General features: G+C 45.6%; 1 protein-coding gene and 1 non-coding gene across 5 annotated transcripts in view; both read right to left on the reverse strand.

Annotated features, from left to right (window-relative positions):
• LARGE1 (LARGE xylosyl- and glucuronyltransferase 1) overlaps nucleotides 1-25,130 on the reverse strand; it is a 622,406-nt gene that overhangs the window by 385,839 nt on the left and 211,437 nt on the right. The gene's annotated exons all lie outside the window — the stretch shown is intronic.
• Nucleotides 21,279-21,413, reverse strand: LOC111524227. The gene has a single exon (XR_002725729.1). It is a non-coding gene; the product is annotated as a small nucleolar RNA SNORA76 (small nucleolar RNA).

The raw sequence follows: 25,130 nt of genomic DNA on the forward strand, positions 1-25,130 counted from the left end.
AAATTTACGTAAGAGAAATATACAATTATCAAGGCCAACGAGAGTGCAATGACCTAGAGAAGAGCCTCAGCCTCGGGCTCAGGCTAACCATGTGATTTATACTGTTCACATCCCCGGCTCCCACGGGCCCTGATCTGCCCCCAAGAAACAAGACAGATAGAAGAGAAAAATCCCATAGAGGTCACCCTGAGAACCTTTCCTTTGAGAATGAATCTGGTGTTTCACTGCTCTTCTAAGTTGCGCTGCCTATTAACTAAGGGATGGCCCGTTTAGGGACAGTTAGTGGTTGCCTGTAACTCCATGAGGAACTGAGGAAATTGAGAATCTAGCTCAGTAGAGGTTACTGTGTGCATAATGATAAGTTCCTCATTCGGACATGCAAGGATGAAGAAAAATATCGCCAAGCCAGCTAGGGCGGAGCTAAAAAGCTGAGAACTCATTCTAAAGCTCACCCCGGGATGCCACCCAACCCCATGTGCTTCCTACAGTGATGGCCTTCCCTTTTCTCCATCAAAAAGGGGGTGTGTGGCCTAGGAATCTGCATTTTAACACAGTTGATTCAGATCAACTTGTTCCCCTACTTTTCAACCAAGGTTGTTCATATTTCATTTCACTTCTTCAAGGTGATGAATGATGTTTGCTGAGGCTCCGTGTCCATTGGTTTCAATCTGAGGATTTTCAGGTGGCGGGGGGTGGAGCCACCAAGCACAGACCAATCCTAGCACTGCAAGCTCCTCACTCCAGAGATTTCCGTTGAGATGAGATGGGATGGAAACACAGTCAGTGGGAACCCACCCTAACCCACACACACAAGGAAAGGGCAAGAGCTTCTGGTCAAGACAGTGACTGGGGTAGCTGGCATAGGCTCTGGAGATGAGAAGAGAGTGGAGAGAGGTAGTGTGATGGTGACCGGGAAACCCTGGGCACTGGAAAGTGCTGAACAAATGCCAGGGGATATTAAAATACAAAAGAAATCCCAGCCATCCTGCCTGAAATGCTGAACAAAGCACTTCCTGAAGGCATCTAGTAAAGCATGTGCAAATGCCTAAAAACAGGAATATGAGTGACATCAACCTGTAGTCAAACTTGCATCCCTAATACCCAAATTATAGAACCCAGTCATACTCCTTGGGATCATTTGGGGGACAGGGTTTTTTCTTTGGCATGATTAAGGCAAAGTCCTAGAGCATCTCCCAAAGCAGATACAGGAATAGTGGCATCTGAATCAACTGTGGTTTTGTTAAAATGCAGATTCCTAGGTTACGCCCCCTGTCTGACTGAACTAGAATCCTAGGCACGAGACTCAGGCATATGTACTATAAACAAATTTGTTAGGTACTTTTTATTTCCACTAAAGTCTGTGAACACTGCTCTATAAAGTTCTGGAATCAGAACTGGGTTCTAATTCTAGCATTTAGGATTGAGGCAGCTTTCCAAGATGTGCCCTCATCTAAACCATGTTCCCTCTGAGAGCTGACTGTGGGTCTGGGAGACACATGTGCCAACAAAACTTCAGGAAAGAAAGAAATAACCATGACACCATAAAGCAAATACGGTAGAATGTGTGTCACACTCTCCTGAGTCTCGATTTTCTTAGCTGTAAAATGTGGACCATCACAGCACAACCCCACCTGCTGTAAGGCTCAACCAAGAGACAAACATGCAGAGCAATTAATTAGCAGAGAATCTGGCACAGGATAAGTGCTCAAAAGATGATGAATTCTTTTAAGGTAGTATTTATCGACTCAGCTATCTATACAGAGTGCATAAAAATTCACTGAGAGTTCAAACAAAATGCAGCAAGCCATGGCAAATTAAATCAGCCGACTCTCTTTCCTTGTGGGCACCTAAAGCTAACCCATCTAGAGCCATGTGGGTTGGGCTCAGGCAAACAAGTGGAGACTTGGTGTACAGCCGACCGGGCCCTGAGATGCTCCATATCCCTCCCTATAAACTGGAGCTTAGGATTGGCTCTGTCTGACTGCCTTCTTTCCCTGGTGTACCCAATCCACTAACAAGCCACACAGGCATCACAACATAACCCCAAATCCAAACACTTCTCAGCATGTCCATTTGGCCTATCATGGCCTAGACCAGCCATGCTTTGGTCTTGGGGACTATGGCGCCCTTCCCTTCCTGGACTCCTGACCACTTTTTTCCTTCCAGCCCAATGTTCTCTCCACACAGCAGATCCCTGCTCTGAGCCCATCAGTGTAGGGTTGCCAGATTTAGCAAACAAAAATATAGGATGTCCAGTTATGTCCAAACCAAACAATTATCCATCGTTTATCTGAAATTCAAATTTAACAGGCTGTCTTCTATTTTATCTGGCAATCCCAATGCCAGTGGCTTCCCACTGCACTTGGAACAAAACTCAATCTCCTGGCTAGCATCTGTGAGGCCCCCAATCATGGATGCTGGCCTGACTCTCTGTTCTCATCTCTTCCTCCTTGTTGTCCCTTGAACATGCCAAGCTTGTTCTGTCTCGGGATCACTGCACTGGCTGCTCCCTCCATCTGGAATATTCTTCCCTCAGATCTCTGCTTGGTTTCCCACTCCAAGATGACCATGCTGCTCCAAGATGACCACCTCTTCTGTCTCTCTCTCTTTTTTTTTTGTAGAGATGGGGTTCTGCCACATTACCCAGGCTGGTCTCAAACTCCTGGCTTCAGGCAATCCTCCCTCCTTGGCCTCCCCAAGTGTTAGGATTACAGGCATGTGCCACTGTGCATGGCCTCAAGCTGACCTCTTCAAAGAAGTCCTCTCTGACCTTCTAAAATCCTACTCTCCACCCAATGCCCCAGTCTCCATCCATCTCTTTACCTTGCTGCCTTTTTTTTTTTTTTTTTTTAAGTAATATTCATCACCAGCTGATAGAACTTGATTCTTATCCATTTCTCTTACTGGAAAGTAAGTATTATGAGGGCAAAGACTGCATCTGCCTTGGTCACTAACATATCCCCAGGGCTGAGACCAACAGGGAGCACAGAGTAGGTGAGAAGCAGACATTTGTTGAATGAATGAAGGTTCCAGGAGGCATCGCGTGTTCTTGAGAGCCACACCCGAAGCTGTGCCAGGCCGACACACCCCAGCAGGTGTTACTGACTTCTCAGTTATGTCACGTGTTAGGGCAAGTGTGGAGAGATGGGAGGGGAAGAGGAGCGCTTGGGACCAATGCACCCACTCACATGAAAGATGGAAGAGGTGGGAGGTGGGAAGAGAATCTGCTGTTCACCAGGTAGGCCTGATGCCAACCTGAGTGCTACCCACTTTAAAAAGTAAAAATATCAAATACTAATATTTGTCCTATTCTTTATCTGATGGCGCCTCCATTTACCTTCTCTCTTGATGGTAAACATAATACAGTGTCATACCTACAGAGAACTTCCATATGCTTATTCCCTCCCTAGACCCACCACAACCTCACATGGAAGGTATTCCTGCCCTCATCTTCCTGGAGAGAAAGTCAAAGCTCAAAGAGGTAAAGAAACTTATCCAAGATAACACAGCAAGTAACAATGTCAGGATTTAAATGCAGCAAAAGGGAAGTAATGAAGTGCATCAACCCTGAAGCCAGGCTCCTTGGGATGAGATCCTACTCGAATGCTGTCTCTATTTCAATGTCCACCTATAAAGTAGAGGTGAGAAGAGTCCCTCCCCACAGAGCTGTGTTCAAAATTAAATGGGTGAGTACTAACTTGCTGGAAACAGTGCTAGCCCACAGAAAGCAGTAGGTAAGTGTTCATCATTACTTTATGCTCAGATTGTCAGAGTCCAAATCCCCTGCAGTTTGCATTGTTTATTTTTTCTTTTTTTTTGAGACGTGGAGTTTCGCTCTTGTCACCCAGGCTGGAGTGCAATGGTGCGATCTCGGCTCACTGCAACCTCCACTTCCTGGGTTCAGGCGATTCTCCTGCCTCAGCCTCCTGAGTGGCTGGGATTATAGGCATGCGCCACCATGCCTGGCTAATTTTGTATTTTTAGTAGAGACGGGGTTTCTCCATGTTGGTCAGGTTGGTCTTGAACTCCCGACCTCAGGTGACTTGCCTGCCTTGGCCTCCTAAAGTGCTGGGATTATAGGCATGAGCCACTGCACCCAGCCCTGCATTGTTTCGAACTCAGACTTCCAAAAGTCATGCACCTTCAGCCTCCTCCCCTGGCTGTATCATCCTTTCTCTCCAGATCTTGGTCCCCTTTGCAAGTGGAGGGATGGTCATAAAGCTTCCTTCCCTTGCTGATCTGGTCATCAAGCCTCCTATCCTGACCAACTGTGCTGTCCGTAATGTGTCTATTTCTGCCTCTTCTGATTGGCAGGGCACACTGATGGGTCCCAGGCGGCCCATTCCACCTCCCTAATTTTTCCACCACTCCTGAACCTCCTTCAGTGACTCCCCCCAGCACTGGCCCTAGATGTGAAAAGTTTTATGCCTTTCCTAAGCACACATCCAAATGTAAAAACACTACATGAAGCATCAAGCCCTGGTTTAGAGCTTCAGGCCAGTAAATTAAAAGTTATAGTTCCCACAGTAACCATCTCTCTTCCTACTATGTCCATATTTAGAAGTGCGTGCTACTGTAAGGCCTGACAAATTTATTGTCTCTCTCTCTCTCTTTCTCTCTCTCTCTCTCTGTGTGCGTGCACGTGCATGTGTGTATGTCAGGTTGGCTAAGTTTATGAGGAGTGCAAAATCTCAGAACTTTTCTGACTCTGGTGAGGTTAAATTCTCAGCAGCAGTGGGCGCTGTATGGTTGCTCGAGCAGGAAGAACTCCAGAGCACACCCGGATGAATGCCCAGGAAGCTGCATTCAGCGCATCTCTAGGGTTTGGTTTGACCAGTATCGTGACAGATAAAACACAGAGAGACGAGACAGACGGCGGTGACCGAAGGGAAAAACCAAACAAGCAAGGGGCAGGGTTAGGGGAAGAGTGATTTGGGGAGCACGAAAGAAAGAGGCAAAAAGGAAATGGGTACTGAGAGGAAGGAATATATTGGGGACTCCAAGAAGTAGAAATGACACAAAGAAGAAGAGATAGGCAAAATACTCAGAAGAAGGAAATGTAAAGAAAAGGGCGGGGCGGGGGGTGAGTGGCAGGGGGAAGAATTAAAATGGAGAGAACACCAGGCACGGTGGCTCACGCCTGTAATCCCAGCACTTTGGGAGGCCAAGGTGGGCAGATCACGAGGTCAGGGGTTCGAGACCAGCCTGGCCAGCATGGTGAAAACCCATCTCTACTAAAGATACAAAAAATTAGCCAAGCGTGGTGGTGCGTGCCTGTAATCCCAGCTACTTGGGAGGCTGAGGCAGGAGAAACGCTTGAACCTGGGAGGCAGAGGGTGCAGTGAGCCGAGATCGTGCCATTGCACTCCAGCATGAGTGACAGGGTGAGACTGTCTCAAAAAAAAAAAAAAAAAAAAAAGGAGGGAAAATTTATACAAATAACTTATCTTGTAGATACTTATAATGTACACCTTTCACATTACACATGACAGAGCCTTCACTCCTACATGATCACTAGATGTCTGTCCTCCATCCCTCTCGTGCTAGCTGTTTCCATGGGGAGTCTCCGCAGGGTATGAAGGGTAAGAGAGGGTACTCTGTGGCCAGGCCGCCCTGGGTTGCCTGGGGCAAAAGAAAAAGGCAGAAAGGAAATGGAGACAGGAAGAGGGAATATGGAACCCAAAAGGTAGAAATGACAAAAGGAAAGAAGAGTTAGGCAAGATGACGTAACAGCTAAGTGAACTTCAACAAGCTGGTTAATGTTCCTACGCCTCAGTTTTCTCCTTTATAAACTGAAGATAATGGCCCCCATCTCACGGGCTGTCCTCAGGACTAAGTGTACTCATGAAGCACCAGTAAGTGCTATGTGAATGTAAAGGTTGTAAAAGTTTGTCATTCAGCCCTCCCACAAACCCCAGAAATAGGTATCTACATCCCCAGGTGAGGCTGGAGGAAGCCTGACCTGAGTCACTCTCCCAAAGATCAACAGGAGGTGGAATTCCAACACACCTAATGCTCCTTCTACTAGAGACCAGGGGAAAAGGAGGGAGGGAAGTGTGGAAAACAGGGAAGAAAAGGAAGGGAGAAGGACCTTTCCCTGTAGGGTGAGGGCAGAGAGAGTGAGAAGGCAAAGAGACCAGAGTAGAGAAAAAAAAAAAAAGAATAGTAAGAGATATCCTGAGGTTCCTTGACAAAGGTAGCCAAGGTGGAGGCTGGCTTGGGGGCCATCTCCATCTGACATCAGGGGCCCTGCTAGTTGGTGAGGCTGGCACTTGATGTTGCAGGCTGCCAACTCCCTGGCAACTTCCTGCTGTTCCGCACACATGCCTGTCCATCCCTCCACCCACACCTTTCCATGGTTCCATCCATCACCCTCCCGGTCTCATCCAGTACCACAGAACCACTGCCACAACACAGAGCAGGCACTCATGTGGACCTTGTCGTGGCACCTTCGCAACAAGTCTGCCAGTTCTTTCCTAACTCTGGAACCTACACCAGAGCTGGCAGGGCACCAGACCCTAAGTCCTCATCTCCAGGGGAAACCCAGGTTGACTGGGCAGCCCATGGAACAAATCAACCTTTGGCTTGAGAGCAGTGCAAATTTGCTATGGATGTCACTGAAAGAGATAAATATAGAAATCCCAGAATGGCTCTGGGCAACTGTTTTCCAAAGTCCAGCCACGCTCTGTTAGCAGATGTGGAGGCAGCCACAACTGCAAAATGTTAATCCAATTGACATTTTGAGGGAGGGAGGAGAGAGGGAGGGAGGAGGAGGAGAAGAGGCTTACTGGTCAGGAGAAATGGTTTCAGCCATTTCTAAAAGATAGGAAGGAGGAGGGAATTAAAAATAGATTTGTTGCTGCCTTAACACTGCAAGCCATGCACACGACATTGATCCCAGAGAGAATAAGCACGGCAGAGGATCAGATGCACCAGTACCAGTGGGCTCATTTCTCACCGGCAAATATTGACTGCGCAGTAAGAAACTCAAGACTGGAATACGGCTCCTCATGGGGCAGGAAACAAGTCAGTCAGCAAGCAAAACGCATGCCTCTCTGCTCACATCCATATATCTCTACACAGGTTCAGACATAAAAATCTGCTAAGCCCCATTAATCTAAGATTCGCAGCATGTCCTGGGCCATCATGGCTGATTTCTAACAAGCATTTGCAAAGGCCATGACTCCACTTAACAGTTAGCCTCCTCCTACTGTCTGGGTCAGATCCTTCAATGGGTCTCACAGGAAGACACTGGGAGACCCATATGGAACTTAGGACAGCCTTGGCCTAGGAGGGGTGGCCTCTCGTCTTCTCTAGGCAGCTCCTTGGACTCTAGGAGAGCAGTTCTCTTCCTCCCTCCACCCCACACTTCTGTTCTCCTAAGTGAAGAGGGTTACAGTATCTTGAATAGACCTTAGAGAAAAGCATCTCCCTCACTATGTCACTGAATTGTTTCTGAAAATAAAATGTTTTGTGCCAAAAGGCCACCATGGAACCAATCTCTATTATTTTAAGTAGGACAAATTATAATGAAAATTATAAATTACAATTAAAAATTAAAATTTATTGTATGCTAAGCAAACTGCCCACTTCCCTTTCCAATCAATGTCCAAAATAGAAAAGAAAGTACCATTAGATATTTGTATGTAAATGACAACTTCTCTTGTTAGGATGCAAAATGCTTAAAACACTGCTTCCTGATCTCAAAACTATCTATGCAGCCATCAGCCAATAGTGGCTATGCATGCAGTAACACGGCCTTTCCCAATAACAACAACTTTTATCTTATCTTATTTTATTTTATTTTGATGAAGTTTTGCTCTGTCACCCAGGCTGGAGTGCAAATGGCACGATCTCAGCTCACTGCAACCTCCGCCTCCTGGGTTCAAGTGCTTCTCCTGCCTCAGCCTCCCGAGTAGATGGGAGTACAAGCACCCGTCATCACACCCGGCTAATTTTTGTAGTTTTAGTAGAGATGGGGTTTCACCATGTTGGCCAGGCTGGTCATGAACTCCTGATCTCAGGTGATCTGCCCACCTTGGCCTCCCAAAGTGCTGGGATTACAGGCATGAGCCACTGCACCCGGCCAATGGCACCATTTTAGACCCTGATTATCCTCTTGCTGATGCTTAAGGTTTTCAAACCGTGTATATATCATTCTGATGTTCTACCAATTGTATCAGTCCTGTAACTCAATATTTATCACACACATCGTTTTGCTAAAAGTATTGTATTAATTTTTGCAATGTAAGTATAAATTCTCTGCATGTAAACATCACTCCAAAAATATGACATATGTCCTTTTTATGAAGTTTAGGTATTTAAAAAATAAAAAGGCAGAGAACTACCATTTATGCCTGCAATCCGATTCCTGAGTATATACTCAAAAGAATATAAATCATTCTATTATAAAGACACATGCACACATATGTTCACTGCAGCACTATTCACAATAGCAAAGACATGGAGCCAACCTAAATGTACATCAACAGTGGACTGGATAAAGAAAATGTGGTGCATATACACCATGGAATACTATGCAGCCATAAAAAAGAATGAAATCATCTCCTCTACAGCAACCTAGATGGAACTGGAGGCCATTATCCTAGGCAAACTGACGGAAGAACAGAAAACCAAATACCACACGTTTTCACTTACAAGTGAGAGCTAAACTATAGTTTGCAAAGGCAGAAAGAGCAGTACAATGGACACTGGAGACTCAGAAGCAGGAAGGCTGGGGGAAGTGAGAGCCAAAACACTACCTGCTGGGTACAATGTACACTACTTGGGTGACAGGTCCACTAAAATCTCAGACTTAACCACTACACAATTCATTTTTGTACCCCAAAACCACCTGTAACCTTAAAGCTACTGAAATAAAAGAAAAAAATAGAAAAAGAAAAGAAAAGAAAGAAAAAGAAAAAGAGAGAAAGGGAGAGAGAGAGAGGGAGGAGGGAAGGAAGGGAAGGAAGGCAAGGAAAACAAGGAAGGCAAGGAAGGCAAGGAAGGGAAGGAAAGGAGATTATTTATTTATTTATTTTGGAGACAGAGTCTCGCTCTGTCATCCAGGCTGCAGTGCAATGGCGTGATCTCGGCTAACTGCAGCCTCCGCCTCCTGGATTCAAGTAATTCTCGTGCCTCAGCCCCCCGAGTAGCTGGGATTACAGGTGTCCACCACCACGCCCGGCTAATTTTTGTATTTTTAGTAGAGACGGGGTTTCACCATGTTGCCCAGGCTGGTCTTGAACTCCTGAGCTCAGGCAATACGCCCGCGTCGGCCTACCAAAGGGCTAGGATTACAGGCATGAGCCACTGTAGCCAGCCAGATCATGTTTTTTAAAAAACCAAGGGGCAGCAGCATTATTAACAATAGGCAAGGTGGAAAAAACACAAATGTCTCTCTACAGATGAATGGGTAAACACACTGTGATACGTACATTCAATGGAATACTACTCCGCCTTCACAAGAAAGGAAATTCTAACACATACTACTACAACATACCTGAACCTTGAAGACATTGTGCTAAGTGAAACAAGCCAGACACAAAAGGACAAATCTATAATTCCATACAGAGGAAGGATCTAGAGTAGTCAAACTCACAGAAACAGAAATACAGGTCACCAGGGGCCAAAGGTGGGGGACGGGGGTGGGTAATGGGGAGTTATTTTTTCATGAATATAGACTTTCTGTTTGAGGTGATGAAACCATTCTGGAGATGGGTGGTGAAAATAGATGCACAACACTGTGACTGTGCTTAATGTCACCAAAGTGTACACTTAAAAATGGTTAGAATGGTACATTTTGTGTTATGTATATTTTACCAAATTGAAACAAACAAACAAGACTCATTCTACTATGAAAACCTCAACTCATGGCTGGGCACAGTGGCTCACACCTGTGATCCCAGCACTTTGGGAGGCCGAGGTGGGCAGATCACGATATCAGGAGTTCAAGACCAGCCTGGCCAACATGGTGAAACCCCAACTCTGCTAAAGATGCAGAAGGTTGTGTGGGTGTGGTCGCGCATGCCTGTGGTCCCAGCTGCTTGGGAGGCTGAGGCAGGAGAATCACTTGAACCTGGGAGGCGGAGGTTGCAGTGAGCTGAGATTACACCACTGCACTCCAGCCTAGGCAACAGGGTGAGACTCCATCTCTATTTAAAAAAAAGAAAAGAAAAGAAAAAGAAAAAAAAAAAAAGAAAAAGAAAAAGAAAGAAAAGAAAAAGGAAAAGAAAAGAAAAGCTCAACCCAGAAGCACGCTGCAGAGTGTGCCTATGCGTCATGATAGACTTTATATGCTAAGTCTTAGGTTGCCCTGCAACCCAGGTGTAACCAGTGACCATTTTACTCAGGGGCGCACCCTGGAGGAAGGAGCAGTATCTGCTCACAGTATTTGAGGCCCGATACAGTCCTGAGGTGGCTCCCTCTGTTACCACTGTCTTGATCAAGTGAATTCTGGCATCAGTTTTTCCTGGTGACATTAGCAGCATGTCAAATGACATGTTAGATGTTAGGAAAGGGCTCTCATTGGTAAGATAAAAGTGCTATCAACAATGTGGACTGGCTACAGTTTATCAGAGATACTCGCCACTTTTTCGTAACACAGAATGAAAATCTGGAGAGGCTGACATCAACATTCTTAGTGATGCTGTCTAAGGGGTGATCCACAGCTAGCCTGTTTCCAGCTGCTGCTTAGAAGAAACTCTGTTTGCCTAATGCCAACTATGAGGGTGACAGCAATGGTCCCTGTTACAGTGTCACGCTTGCCTCTGGTGAACCTTTCTATAAGAGAGTGGTCAGAGCATCTGAAAGGACAGAGGGCAGAAACGTGTCTTTACTGTTGGCTGAATCATCGTGCGCCTCCTAATGAATGTTTGATCAATAAATGTCTTTCTGTGTGGCAGAATCTGGTGGAATAATTTTTTTTTTCATCACAATATGTTAGTGAAGTTCTAGTTTGAGGTTCTTTCATCTTCAACTTTTTGGCCACTACTATTACCTACAAATTCAGCTAAGAGTTGTCCATGACCAAATTGATTTAGGTAAATTCACACACTCACATACACACACACACGGAGAGAGAGAGAGGGAGAGATAGGAGGGGGAAGGGAGAGAGAGGAGAGAATGAAAAAAATAGGATCAGGTAGTCCCCTAGTCTCTTCCAACTACAAAAGTTTGCATTGAACCTTACCTAAGAGATGACTAGTGGTCGCGTTTGCATGGCCAGCACTGACTTTGGGGGACACGAGCAAGGATGAGGAGATTAGAATGAGACTTTGGGCTTATCTTTACAAAGTAAAAGAAATAAATTGCTTACTGAGCATCTTTAGTGAATACTGTATCCAGACCATATCCTCAATCACAGTTATTTCAGTCCCCTAAGATTTTAATTTTGTGTACTCTCTATTCAATTCAGCAAAAATCACCCTTGTCCCATAAAGCAATGATCAGATAGCTGCAGTGATTTTCTTTTTTATTTTTTTTTGAGACAGAGTCTCACTCTGTCTCCCAGGCTGGAGCACAGTGGCACGACCTTGGCTCACTACAACTCTGCCTCCCGGGTTCGAGCAATTCTCGTGCCTCAGTTTCCTGAGTAGCTGGGATTACAGGCGCGCGCCACCATACCCGGCTAATTTTTCTATTTTTAGTAGAGACGGGGTTTCACCATGTTGGCCAGGCTGGTCTTGAATTCCTGACCTCAAGGGATCCACCCACCTCAGCCTCCCAAAGTGTTAGAATTACAGGAGTGAGCCACAGCACCCAGCCGTGATTTTCTTGACAAACAACTGCCACCTGATGCAGATGAAGGATGATACCATACATCCTGTATGATTTTATTTTCAGATTTTTCCCTAAGATTTTATTATGAAAAATTCCAAACACACAATAAAGTTGAAAGAATTTTACAATGAACATATATATAGCTGCACCTATAATGCACCATGACCCTCTTATGATATTTGCTTTTATCATATTTATCCTTCTATCCATCCATCAACACATCTTTGGTTTTTTTTTTAATGCATTTCAAAACAGTAAGACAGTCAGCAGCACATTACTTCCTAGGCATTTTAATATGTATATCATGAACCAGGGTTCAATAGTGTTTATGGGATTCTTCCCCCACCTTCAAGGTAACAGTTACATACAATGAAACGCACAAACCACTGGGCAAATTTTGACAGCGCATACTCCTACGTAACCCAAACACTTTTCAAGATGCAGAAAGTTCTGGAGTGATGAGGAAGTTCCCTCAAGCTCCTTCTTTGACAATATCTGCATCGTCCCACCACAGGCAATCCCTTCTTGATTAAGCTTAGTTACAGATTGGTTCTTCCTGTCCCCAAATTCAATCTATTAGGAATCCTGAAGTACACACTCTTTGAGTAAGCTTTCTCTCATAGTATCAAGTTTCTGCAATTCATTCAAGTTGTTTCATGTACTGCTAATCTGCTTTTACTTACTGCTTGGTGAGTGGCATACCATAATACTAACAGAACACAAATTATTTATCTATTCTCTCAGTGATGAATACCTGGGCTGTTTCTGCAATAACAGTTTCATAGTCCAGCGATAACTACAACTGCAATGGAAGGGTCAGAGGGTAGATATCTATTCAGTATTTTTTTTTTTTTTGAGACAGAGTCTCAGTCTATCGCCCAGGCTGGAGTGCAATGGCGCGATCTCGGATCAATGCAACCTCTGCCTCCCAGGCTCAAGCGACTCTCCTGCCTCAGTCTCCTGAGTAGCTAGGACTACAGGCGTACATCACCACACCCAGCTAACTTTTTATGTTTTTCAAAGAGACAAGGTTTCACTATGTGGGCCGGATGGTCTCGAACTCCTGACCTCAAGCAATCTGCCTGCCTCGGCCTCCCAAAGTGCTAGGATTACAGACCTATCTATTCAGTTTTATAGGAAATCACCAGACCTTTCTTTAAAGGGGATGAACCATTTATATTCCCACCAGTAATGTGTTAGAGTTACAGTTGCAACACATCCTTACCAACATCTGATGTTGTTAGTTTTATTTTAATTTTAGCCACACTGGTGGGTTTGAAATGGCATCTCATTGTGGTTTTTCCTGCTTCCTGTGAGTTACCTGAACATTTTTTAGAATTCCATTGTAATTTACCTACAGTGGTTTTTAATGCATCTCTTTGTATAGCTTTTTGAATGGTTGTTCTAGATATTACATTACATATGCATGATTTATCAAAGTCTACCAGGGCTGACATTTTACCAGTTCAAGTGAACTGCAGCACACTTAACTCCTATTGTATCCCTTTATCCTCTCTCATTTACAGTAGGATGGCCTTAAATATTTCCCTTACATACATCAAAAGCCACATTAGACATTTTCCAAACTCCTTTACAACTTGGACTCTGTTGTGAAACTCAGTTTGCACCAAGCACACACACCTGCATGAGATGACAGAGGCAAAAATGAACGTCAGGAGGTAGAGGATGCTCTTGGGCCTGCTTCTGCTGTTTTCTGGCAAGCATGAGCAAGGGATGTTATTTTGCTTTTGAGGTAGCTGTTGTTAGAGCTCTGAGTCCGGTCCCAAACTTCTCAAGCATCAAAAAGCATGGTTCTCATCCTGCTCACACAGTTCTCAGCAGACGCGGCAGGGTCCTTAAGGGAGCAGCCGCCCCGTGGCTTCTTAACCACAGTTTCCTTGGTGGTCTGGTTTGATACGGTTCTCGCTTGTGCCTCTAGCCTCTCTTAGGATTCTGCAAGGCACTCAAGAATAGCAATACACTGGCCGGGCGCAGTGGCTCATGCCTATAAATCCCAGCACTTTGGGAGGCCAAGGCTGGCGGATCACGAGGTCAGGAGATTGAGACCAGCCTGACCAACAGGGCACTACAGCCTTGCGACAGAGCGAGACTCTGTCTCAAAAAAAAAAAAAAAAAGAAAAGAAAAAAGAAAAAAGAAATACATCTTTTTCTGTTGAAGCTCATGCATCCTCTTGTCTGTAACTGAACTCTAATGGTTATAGTCCCACAGCTAATTACTGGCAGAGCTGGGATCAAAACTCAGATCTCCGTTCTTTCTTCTGCAGTACGCTGCAGAGTCTTTCTCTCAACAATGTTCTTCAAAGAAGAAAGAGTTGAAAGTCCCACATTCTATTTTGAGAACACACACTGGGAATGAAATGTTTGTATTTCTCTGTCACATCCTTTTCGCCCTACATGTGTGGTTATCTTTGCCTGGGTGAGTTAAACCACTGCTCAGGAAGGAGACACTGTGGGTGTTTCTTAGGCAGCACAATGGTGACAGCAATGAGCATATTTTTCTCCCGTGCCTTGCTACTGGGCTAGATTAATCAAGACATTTGTTTCTTAAAAAGATTCAACTCACCGCAATACACAGAGAAGGATGTAATCTGCAGTGGCTTCTCACACTTCATTGCATGTGGACAAACCCTTATCTTATTTATTATTTATTTTTTAAGACGGAGTCTCACTCACTCTGTCACCCAGGCTGGAGTGCAGTACAGTGCAGTGGTGCAATCTCTGCTCACTGCAACCTCTGTCTCCCAGGTTCGAGCGATTCTCTTGCCTCAGTTCCCCAAATAGCTGTGCTCCCCAAATACAGGAGCACACCACCATGCTCGGCTAATTTTTGTATTTTTTTGTAGAGATGGGATTTCACCATGTTGGCCAGGCTGGTCTTGAACTCCTGGCCTCAAGCGATCCACCTGCCTCAGCCTCCCAAAGTGATGGGATTATAAACGTGAGCCACTGCGCCCAGCCAACAAACCCTTAGCTTAGAACTCAAAGATCTGGATGGACATTTCAGCTCAGCTACATCCCAGGTAGGGCCATTGACTGAACCTTTACCGAGCTTCCACTCATCCAGCCCAGCTGGCTTCCTTGCTGATCTTCCAACAAGACAAGCACACTCCTGCCACAGGACCTTCACACGTGCCATGTCCACCGGATGGAATCTGCATCCTCTTGATATTTGTGTGCTGTGCACCCTGACTTCACTCTAGTGTCTGCTCAAAAAGCTTTCCATAACACCCTGCTCCCCTGACCTTCCCTTTTCCCGCATAACACTCAAATGTCTCAATCTTATATACATACCTATTTCTTCACTGATTATCCCCTGTGACTGGCACATAGTAGGAACTCCATAAATCTTTCAGGAGTGAATGAATGTCTGCCTGCAAGTTTGACAGAGACTCGGGGTCCTCCTCTGTAGGCTGACCTCCCAAAGCTGACCTTAAACACTGCTGTAAATATGAACTGAGACTGGTTATATGAAAACCCACAATCGTGAAAACATGTGCTCAGCACGTAGTGAGCATTTTACAAGTTTCATTGTTTCTAAGAAAATCTATTTTTCACATTCTAACATCTCTGAGTCGAGAAAGTTTGAGCAATCACTGGAGATCACAGAGCAGAGGTTGACACAGTTGTTCCCACTAATGCCTCTTCGCAGAACGGGTGTCAGAGGCTTCAGTGAAAATCCCAGAGACAATGAAAGGAGTCACTCTTTTAACCACTATGAATCGAATGGTTGTGGGAAGAGGCAGGAAGAAATGGAGAACCAGATGTGTTTAGCAACATTCCTAAAAGCAGAGCCAGGAGGAGGCCAGCTCCACAGAACTGCAAAGTGGGTTAAGCGTCGTCTTCACAGGATTCTCATAAGAAATGCTGCATGCTCACAATGATGCAGAGGACAGCACAATATAGACAGATGCAGGAGACGGCACTGAGTTGAAAAATGGATTCTGAAGAGTGAGACTCCAAGAGAAGAAGCTTTTGCAATATCTGAGCCAATATGTTTGCCTATACTTTCCTTTATATGTAGGCATAGCAATAAAACATGGCAAAAACCCAAGTCTAAAATAGTTCTTTCAATAAGCATAAAAGAAAGATTCAAAGGGATTAAAAAAATTGTGCCATGATTTAATTAAAAGATTTCTTGGCTTTACATAAAATAATGCCATGTCTTACACTCAGCAGCATCTAAGGTTAGGTGAATTTGTTTGAAAAAAAAACTGAAAAACAAGACTTCAAAGCACTCTTGACCCCAGACACTTCTCTACTGGTTCATCCATTGACCTAATTTCCCTGTATTTAATTCCCACATCTATTTTCAAGACTGACTTACATTGCGGATTCCAAAACAACCACTGACTTACATTGCAGGTTCCAATGTAACCACTGTCCTTAACGTGTACATAGATTTGTTGCCTTCTCTCCAGGGGCATGAGATTTGTTGCCTCCAGGAAAGGCAACAAAACTATGTATTCCTTAAGGACAGTGGTTCTCAAAGGGTTGTCCTGGGACCAGCAGCATCAGCATCACCTAGACAGTAGTTAGAAATGCACATTTGCTGGGCGCGGTGGCTCACGCCTGTAATCCCAACACTTTGAGTGGCCGAGGTGGGTGGATCATGAGGTCAGGAGATCGAGACCATCCTGGCTAACACAGTGAAACCTCGTCTCTACTAGAAATACAAAAACATAGCCAGGCATGGTGGTAGGCGCTTGTAGTCCCAGCTACTTGGGAGGCTGAAGCAGGAGAATGGCGTGAACCCGGGACGCAGAACTTGCAGTGAGCTGAGATCGCGCCACTGCACTCCAGGCTGGGCAACAGAGCGAGACTCCGTCTCAAAAAAAAAACCAAAAAAAAAGAAATGCACATTCTGAGGCCTCCCAAGACCCGCTAACTCAGACACTAGAGGAGAAGAAGGGTGTTCCAACAAGTCTTTCAGGTCATTATGATTCATGCTATAGAGTTTGAGAATCGCTGCTCCAGGAAAAATACCCAGTACCATCTACCATCAACTTGACCACTCAAGTGTCACCACTCATTGAAGCTTAACTAAAATGTCCAGAGAATTAACTGTGCACCAGGCACTATGTGGAAGGCTGAATGCTGCCTCACAATCCAAAGTGGTATGTGTGTAAATGACTAAATAAAATACAAAAATGGGATGACGTGAGGGCTGGCGGGGGTGCCAGAACCACGCTCTGTTCAGGGGAATAGAGGACTGATTCTGATCCAAGAGTCCCGGTGGACTTCATCTCTGAATTTTATAGGTGAAGAAGCTGTTCAGAGCCCACTGTGGTGCTCTCTTATTGATGGAGAGGCACAGTCCCTCTCCCCCAGATGCTGGTGGCCTGGAGGCGGTGTCTGAGCTGGCCTTGAAGAGTGAGTAGTAAACCCAAAGGTAGGCAGAGGTCTTGAAGGACATTCCGAGTAGAGGGAAAAACAGAAACAAAAGTAGGGAAGTGTGAAAATAATTATTTTGTTCAGGGAAGAGTGGGTAGCAATCTGCAGTAGTTTAGGTACCTTTTAAGCTTGTAGGAAAGGCTGACGAGAGAGAGATCGGGAGGGACAGGAGAGTGTAGCCCGAGAGTGGATTTCCACACCCATGGTCTGACGTGAGCAGCTGGCAGTGAGGACAAAGATGTTGACAGCAGTGTTTCTCACTCTGTAAGAGGAACATGGGATTTCCTGGAATCTCGTTAAACTGCGGGATCTGATTCATAATCTTGGGATGGGCCTGCGGTTGTGTCTTTTTGAGCAGCTCCAAGGTGATGCTGGGATCACTCGGAGTGGTGAATGCAGGTGCTACAGGGAGAGTGCATGAAGATGCCTGGAAATGATGCCTTTACATTGCTGTCAGGATACCTGGTTGGGTGGGTCCATGATGGTGTTTTCAGAAGAATGGCAATAGATGGAAAGGAAAATGGGAATTGGGGGCAAAAGTTTTTTATAAAGCGAAGGCGGAACATGGAGTTCTGCAGACGAAAAGGAGGTTGTTGGAAACAGAACAGTGTATCCACCGCAATTAGTCTCAGCAGCGTGTGAAAACAAGTTCCTGATAACAGTGGCTTAAACCAGAGGGACTTTTATGTCTCTCTCACATCCAGAAAGTCAGTAAGTTGGTAGTGTAGGGTGGAATGTGATTTAACAGCGCCATTGGCTTCCCAGGATCCCATCATTCTGCTTTGCCACCCTCAGCTGTAGATTGAGGCCCCTCAGTGTCCAATATCATGCTAGAGCATCAACATCCTTGTTGCAGGCTGGCAGCCAAAAGTAGAGGGAGAGAAAGCCAAAGACGGGGATGCATCTCAACAGCACAAGTCATTGTAAGTGGCTTCCCTGAAGTTCCATGGCTATGCCCAACTGCCACAGGGGCAGGGAGACATAGTCATTTCTCTGGCTGTTTTGCTCTCCTGAATGTAAGCAGAGGTCTGTTCCTAAGCAGAAAAGGGACAATGGATACAGGGAGGCAACGTGGCAGTCCTTGTTGCAAGTGGAATTCATGGTGACAACTCAAAAGGGGGAGGGCACAATGAAGTAATCAGATTCTTAGGGGATACTTGAGTGTCAGCCTCTCGTGCTCACGGGTGTCTGAATCTACTTGTGTCTTGCGATTTTGCTAGTTCATTAGTGTGAGTGTTCCTCTCTTCTGTCATTAAAAACCTGTCCCAATCCTTCTCATCTGCAAGAGCCAGCTCCACTGCCATCTCCTCCAATAATGGTGGCTGCATTTCACAGGGTTGTTCTAAGAAGTCAAGGAGATAAAGCACTTGGAACAATGCTTGGCACATATTATGCGCTGGGCACATAATAACCACTTAATAAATGCTAGATATGAATTATATGCACCAAGACCCAGTATGGGTGCAGACACACAGTAGGCACTCAGTGTGCATTGGCTGAATCTAATCTGTAGCTTCTGGACTGACCTCTGTGCCTTAGTTTTTTTCCTGTGGCTCATGGGTCCACCACACCTACCATTCTCCAAGGCCCAGCCAAAAGCCAGAATCTAGCCCCAACAGGGACATTATTTAGATGAAAGAACATTTTTCGACAGCCATCCTAGTTTTCAGGGCCTTGCCAAGAAATAGAAAAGAAAAGCAATATAAATGTTAATAGGAAATTGTCTATTCACTTTTACTTAGGCTAACCTATGGCAGACCAACAAAGAGGGAATTAGACAGCTGGTGGGACAGGAAAACACGGGACCTTGACAGGCTGAAGCCCAACAGACTGCAGTTTCCAGCAGGAAATGTAATTCCAGGCCAACAACGAAGGCTACATGGAAATCAGGACAAAGGGTTTCTCCTTGGGATGCCTCTATGGTGTGAGATGAGGTTCCTACGGTGGTCCCTGTTTTCCTGGGCATCCATCAAATTAGTGCCTACTATATGCAGCCACAGGTCTGACTGGTAGGGACAAAAAGGTGATTATAGCAGCTCCTGTCCCCAAGGACTACAGAGGCAAGACAAATAAACCAATAACTACAATACAGTGTGAAGTAAATGTTACTAGATGTGTAGGCTCAAGATATTAGATAAGCAAGGAAGAGGGGCAGATTGCCAGAACAACAGAGCAGGAGAAAGATTAGGTACAAAGTTGTCTTCTTGTAGAACAGAAGACCCTGAGGCGGGGTTCTAAAGGGTGAATAGAAGTTACCCTGGCAAAGAAGGCAGGAAAAGGTGTTCTAGGAAGTGAGACCACCAGGTACAAAGAGTAGAGAGCATGAGTTCATGTCCTTTCCAGGGACGCTGATGAAGCTCAAAACCATCATCCTCAACAAACTAACACAGGAACAGATAACCAAACACCGCATTTTCTCACTCATAAATAGGAGTTGAACAATGAGAACACATGGACAGGGTGAGGAACATCACACACCAGGGCCTAGCTGGTGGGGGGAGGGGTTGGAGGGAAAGGAGAGGGAGAGCATTAGGACAAATACTTAATGTATGCGGGGCTTAAAACCTAGATGACGGGCTGACAGGTGCAGCAAACCACCGTGGCACATGTATATCTATGTAACAAACATGCACGTTCAGGTCATGTATCCCAGAACTTAAAGTGAAAAAAAAAAAAAAGACTAGAGAGATACATCATGATAGGCTAAATAATGCCTCCCAAAGATGACCACCTGATAATTTCTGAAATTTGTGAGTATCACATTACATAACAAAAAAAGGACTTTGAAGGTATGATTAAAGACCTTGAGGTGGAAGATGATCCCAGATTATCCTGCTGGGCCTGATATAATCACAAAGGTCCTTGTAAGAGAGATGCAGGAAGAGTCGGCGTCAGAGGGAATGTTGGTGTGATAATGGAAGCAGAAAGTGGTGTGATTCATTTGCGGAGGATGGGGCCACAAGCCAAGGGATGCAGGTGGCTGCTAGAAGCTGAAAAAGGCAAGGGGATGGGATTCTCCCTCAGAGCTTCCAGAAGAAAACAGCCCTATGGACACCCTGAATTTAGTTCAGTGAGACTGATTGTGGACTTCTGACCTCCAGAACTATAAAAGAGTAAATCTGTATTATTTAAAAGAGTAAGTCTGTATTATTTTAAGCCATTAAGTTTATGGTGATTTGATACAGTAGCAACAGAAAACTAACATACACATGTTAAGGGTGTATCTTCCAGAATGTTAAGGAAGAACATCAGAAAACTGAATCAGAGGAGGCAGGCTCAGGCCAAGTCATGGAAGGATCTGTGCACCAGCCTGAGTTTAAGTTTCATCCTCAGTGCGGAGCTTCCACTAAAGCATCTTAGCAGAGGGATACTAAAGCGCTGACTCATCAAATTTCTGGATCTTAAATCTTAGCAATGACCACATGTCTAATTCTCCATTTTATTGACTCATTTCTTTTATTATAGACTGTAATGACTGTATAAAACAAAGGAATAACCTAATGGAATATGGAAGGCTATTTCATCCCTCCAAATTCCACTCTAATGTTCTTGAAGATGCATACACGTATCTGCAGGGCTGTGATCCAGTATGAGCATGGGTGTGCAGACAGGGAGACTTACTGGAAATTGGGGATTTCTCCCCAGAATCCTGGCCTGAGGACTGCTGTATGGCTACAAAGATCTTGTTCAAATGTCCCACCCTGCCCCAACTCCAGGAACAGGATAGGCAACCCATGTTCACTGAGTGCTCTCTTAGGGCCAGAAGCTTTGTGAACGTCCTATCATTGAGCTCTCCATGATCCTTCTGGGCAGTACCCTCAGCTACCGGGAGCCTCCTGTAACTGAGCCTGATTCCCTGAGCACTGCTGTTGCAAGGCACGACACCCATCAGTGAAGCCTGGAAAAGATGATAATCCACCTACACATGGCCCCTACCTACCTCTGCCCAGTCTCTGTCTATATACAGAAAAGCCCTGAAGGGTAGAATTCCAGCCGGCCTCCTCCTTCTCACTCACTCTTGGTATACCAACCTTTATGCACTCACACACCCCGCGTCAGGGCCCCTGCCAGCTATGTCTTTGGCCGAATGTTGCTTGCTGCCAAAGGAATCACTTAGGTGGCCTCTAAGCAGCCCCGGATCTGACAAGCTGGGTCTGCTCTAGCACTGCCGCTAGACCCCTGAGGCCATGGCCAGACACGCAGAGGCTCTAAAGCAGTGCTCTGGCTGTTGCCAGAGCAGGGGACCCAAACTAAGGAGGATTCAAGGCATAAGAAGCCTGAGTTCAAATCCTCACTGAGACACTTCATGGCTATGAAACCTTGGCCAAGTCACTGTCCTTCTATCAAAACAGGAGGGTATGGCCATCACCTACGCTTGTCACCATGGTGCACCCCACAAGTTAGAAAGCGACACTTCCCATGCATCTGACAGGTCCCACAGCCACAGAGGGCTCTGTGGTGGAAACACAACACAACACAACACAACACGACACAACACAACACACACCTGGCAACACTGGGCATGCTGAAGCCTCAAATTTGAGCTGTTTTCAACAGTGTTGTCATGAGCAGATTCTTGCAGTCTATTCCACCCCCTTTCATCTTTTCTTTTACAATCTATATTTGGAGACAGTACTTCCCTGGAAATAAAAGCATTGAGTTGAAGGGTCTATCACGGAGTTAAAGGATATGCACAATTTATGGTTCTTGTGATGACCTGGCTCTCTCCAGGAAGAGCAATGTCGATCCCACCAAGTCAGATCAGACAGCACTGCTCATGTCCCTACTTCATTCCAGCATGGAACCAAGCACTTCAGTTATTCTTTTCCAATACCACACAATGCTCAGCCCCATTTGACTGATGAGGAAAGTGAAGTTATGGAAAGCAAAGCGACTTGCCCAAAGCAATGCAGTTATTTTGATACAGAGCTGGGAGAAGGATCTAAGTCCCTGGAATCTTCCAACTCCATTGTATCTGCTGAATTATTCAGGTCTTTGAGTTATCCCACACTACTTCAACAGCTCTCATTTATTACACATAACCATAGGCCAGGTTCTAGAGGCGGCTACTTTATTATATACACTACCGCGTTCGTCCAAGTCAATAAGGCAATAAACATGATAATGTTGCTGATGATGATAGTAGCACCTACCTACTACTGAATGTTTAATACGTCCAGGCATTGTGTAAGGCACTTACATTATTTTAACTCTAAAAATGAGTTAGTCTGAATATGCCCAGTTTATAGATGAAAGAACTGGAGCTCAGAAAAGAGATATCCCCCAAGAGTCCCACAGATGATAAATGGAAAACACATCCATCAATAAATGGATTTGAACACAGGGCTGGCTCCTAACAGTTAACTGCCTCAGGTGGGCGACAAGAAAGACGGTTTCTAAAGATGACAGTGAGAAAAATCAGCATTCCGTGTTAGTTTGTCTTCCCTGCAATGTGCCGGCTGTGTGTCGTTTGATCAGTGCTGAGTTTATTTCAACCCCATCAGACTGGCTGCATACAAATGCATGTCTTTCTCTTCTGGGGGCTGCTTCCCATTATAGCAAACATGGATCACACGGCTCAGCCCACACCCCCACACAAGCCTCCAGGGTACCGCCTCCAATGGCCAAGAGGGACCTCGTCAGGGCCTGAGAACAGAGGGAAAGCTCCCTCTCAGGGCACCATCTGCACTGCAGAGGAGGAAACAGGAAGGGGGAGCTCCTAGAAAGCAGCAAGAGTATCCTGGTATAAGGGATGAGCTTCGAGGCTAGGAAAGAAGCCACAGGTTCAAGTCCCAACTCTGCCCATAACTCAGTGTGTGACCTGGGGTACGTCAGTCTTGGTCACAGGACAACTAATAAAATTATTAAACAAGTAACTTGATGTAATTTCAGATTTCCCTCCTGGAAGGGGATGGAAGAGGTTCTCGTAAAAATAAACTGAATCGCTTTAAAGAAAGGAAGTGATTTGGCAAATCCAGACAGAAAATACCTGGGCCCCAGATCATTTGCATAGCTAACCTACCTTCTTAGAAGTTCTTTTCATCAAAAGACAGAGACATAAATCCCTGTGAATTGGCCCCTTTCTGCCCTCAGGCAGGTACAATCTCAGATTCTTCCTGATCCACAGCATCTCAGATCCTGAAACCACTGCAGAATGAAAGCAGCCTGAAAAAGAAACCATTACCCCATCATCGAGTAAGAATTCTATCATCTTCAGTAGATCCAGAACTGGCATGCGAGACCAATTCCAGCTGAAAAATGTCATGGCTACTAAAGACGTGGGTGGGAATGGGGAAAACACGCTGGCTTCACTCCTTCACTGCCCTGACACTAGATGAATCTGCCAGGTGAGAAAGGGAGAGCTCCCGGGGCCACACCTGCCCCTTGGCACAAGCAGCCCCATCATTTTACTGTGAGTCCATTGGTAAAATACAGGGACTATCCAGGTGAGTAGGAAAAGCATTCAACCTCCATATAACAAGATTTATAAAATCAACACTGGCTTGCCAGGGATCCTCTTTGACTATAACTTAGAGAGTCGCAAGGTGTTAACAGCTGGAAGTGGTTATTAGGTTCCTGAAATCCTATAGCTGGGGTTTATGGTTACATTTCTGATGCACAACAGCCAAGACTGTCCAAGCACACATGCATCATGCTCCTTCCCTCCTTTCTCCAACTGCTCTGGCTTTGCAGCCAGTCCTACTCCCTGGTCTCAGTTCTTGGGAATCAAGGGAACTTTCTAAAATATCAAGTTGCTTTAGAGAAGTGTCAATTTGTAAATTCTCCACTTGGCCCTGTCTACCTGCACAGATACAGATAAGTCCGGGGGAAGCAAAAGAGATTTTGTGTCTCTTTTTAGTTTCCAGATGGAGCTGCCTCCCACGGTCGACCCACACACCCAAGTGGCTGATGTCACCGTTATGATTTTAGTAGCACTGTGAGGGCCCTGGGGGCGAGAACCCCCATAAAAATCAACAGTATCAAGCATATCTGAGAAAGCCAGAGAGACAGAAACTAGGGAACCAGAGTGTGCTTAGCTCTGGAAGTGTCTGCAGAATCACCAAGCAGAGATGCATCACATGGACATCTGTGCACACACACAGGATGGAAGGAGCCAGGGCCTTAGAGAGGATGACACTTGACCAGGCTGATGATGTCCAAGCTGCTGAGAAGGATCCAGTCCCAAATATCACCCGGTACGACCCTCTGGGAAAATTCCCTTGGCCACTGTGTAGAATGTCAGGCTCGGGACTAAGAAAGCACCTGTCCCAGAGGAGAAAAGAGTGTTTTCAACCAAGCTGGGCACTGTGGTGAGTCCAGCCTCCACGGACTGAACACAAGTTAGAAGTTGCTGATGTGGAGCTGCTATTGCAGGGAGGAAAGGAGGGAGGGGAAGAGAAAAGAAAAATCTAAGGAATATGACAGTGCACTGGGGACTGAGGCTGTCTGTGGGGAAAAGAGGCTCTGGAAGGGGGTTGTGGTGGCCAGTGTGTAGACAGAGACCCTCATACCCAGCCCAGCCAGGAGCCCTCCTGAGCGCCCCTCGCCATAACAGACATTACATGCCTGCCTGAGGTATTTCATCCCTTCAGGTGATTGTCATCGTACTATGTTGCTAGGGCGGACGTAACAGAATACCAGACGGGGGGGTGGGGGGCTGAAACAACAGGAATTCATTCTCTTAGAGTTCTGGAGGTTGGAAGTCTGATATCAAAGTGTTGGCAGAGTTTGTTTCTTCTTTTTTGTGTGTGTGAGACGGAGTTGCCCAGGCTGGAGTGTGGTGGTGTGATCTTGGTTCACTGCAACCTCTGCCTCCCGGGTTCAAGCGATTCTCCCGCCTCAGCCTCCTGAGTAGCTGGGATTGCAGGCGTGTGCCACCACACCCAGCTAATTTTTGTATTTTCAGTAGAGACGGGGGTTTTACGATGTTGGTCAGG

The sequence above is a fragment of the Piliocolobus tephrosceles genome, chromosome 19 (assembly GCF_002776525.5).
Source record: "Piliocolobus tephrosceles isolate RC106 chromosome 19, ASM277652v3, whole genome shotgun sequence".
NCBI classification, from domain to species: Eukaryota; Metazoa; Chordata; class Mammalia; order Primates; family Cercopithecidae; genus Piliocolobus; species Piliocolobus tephrosceles.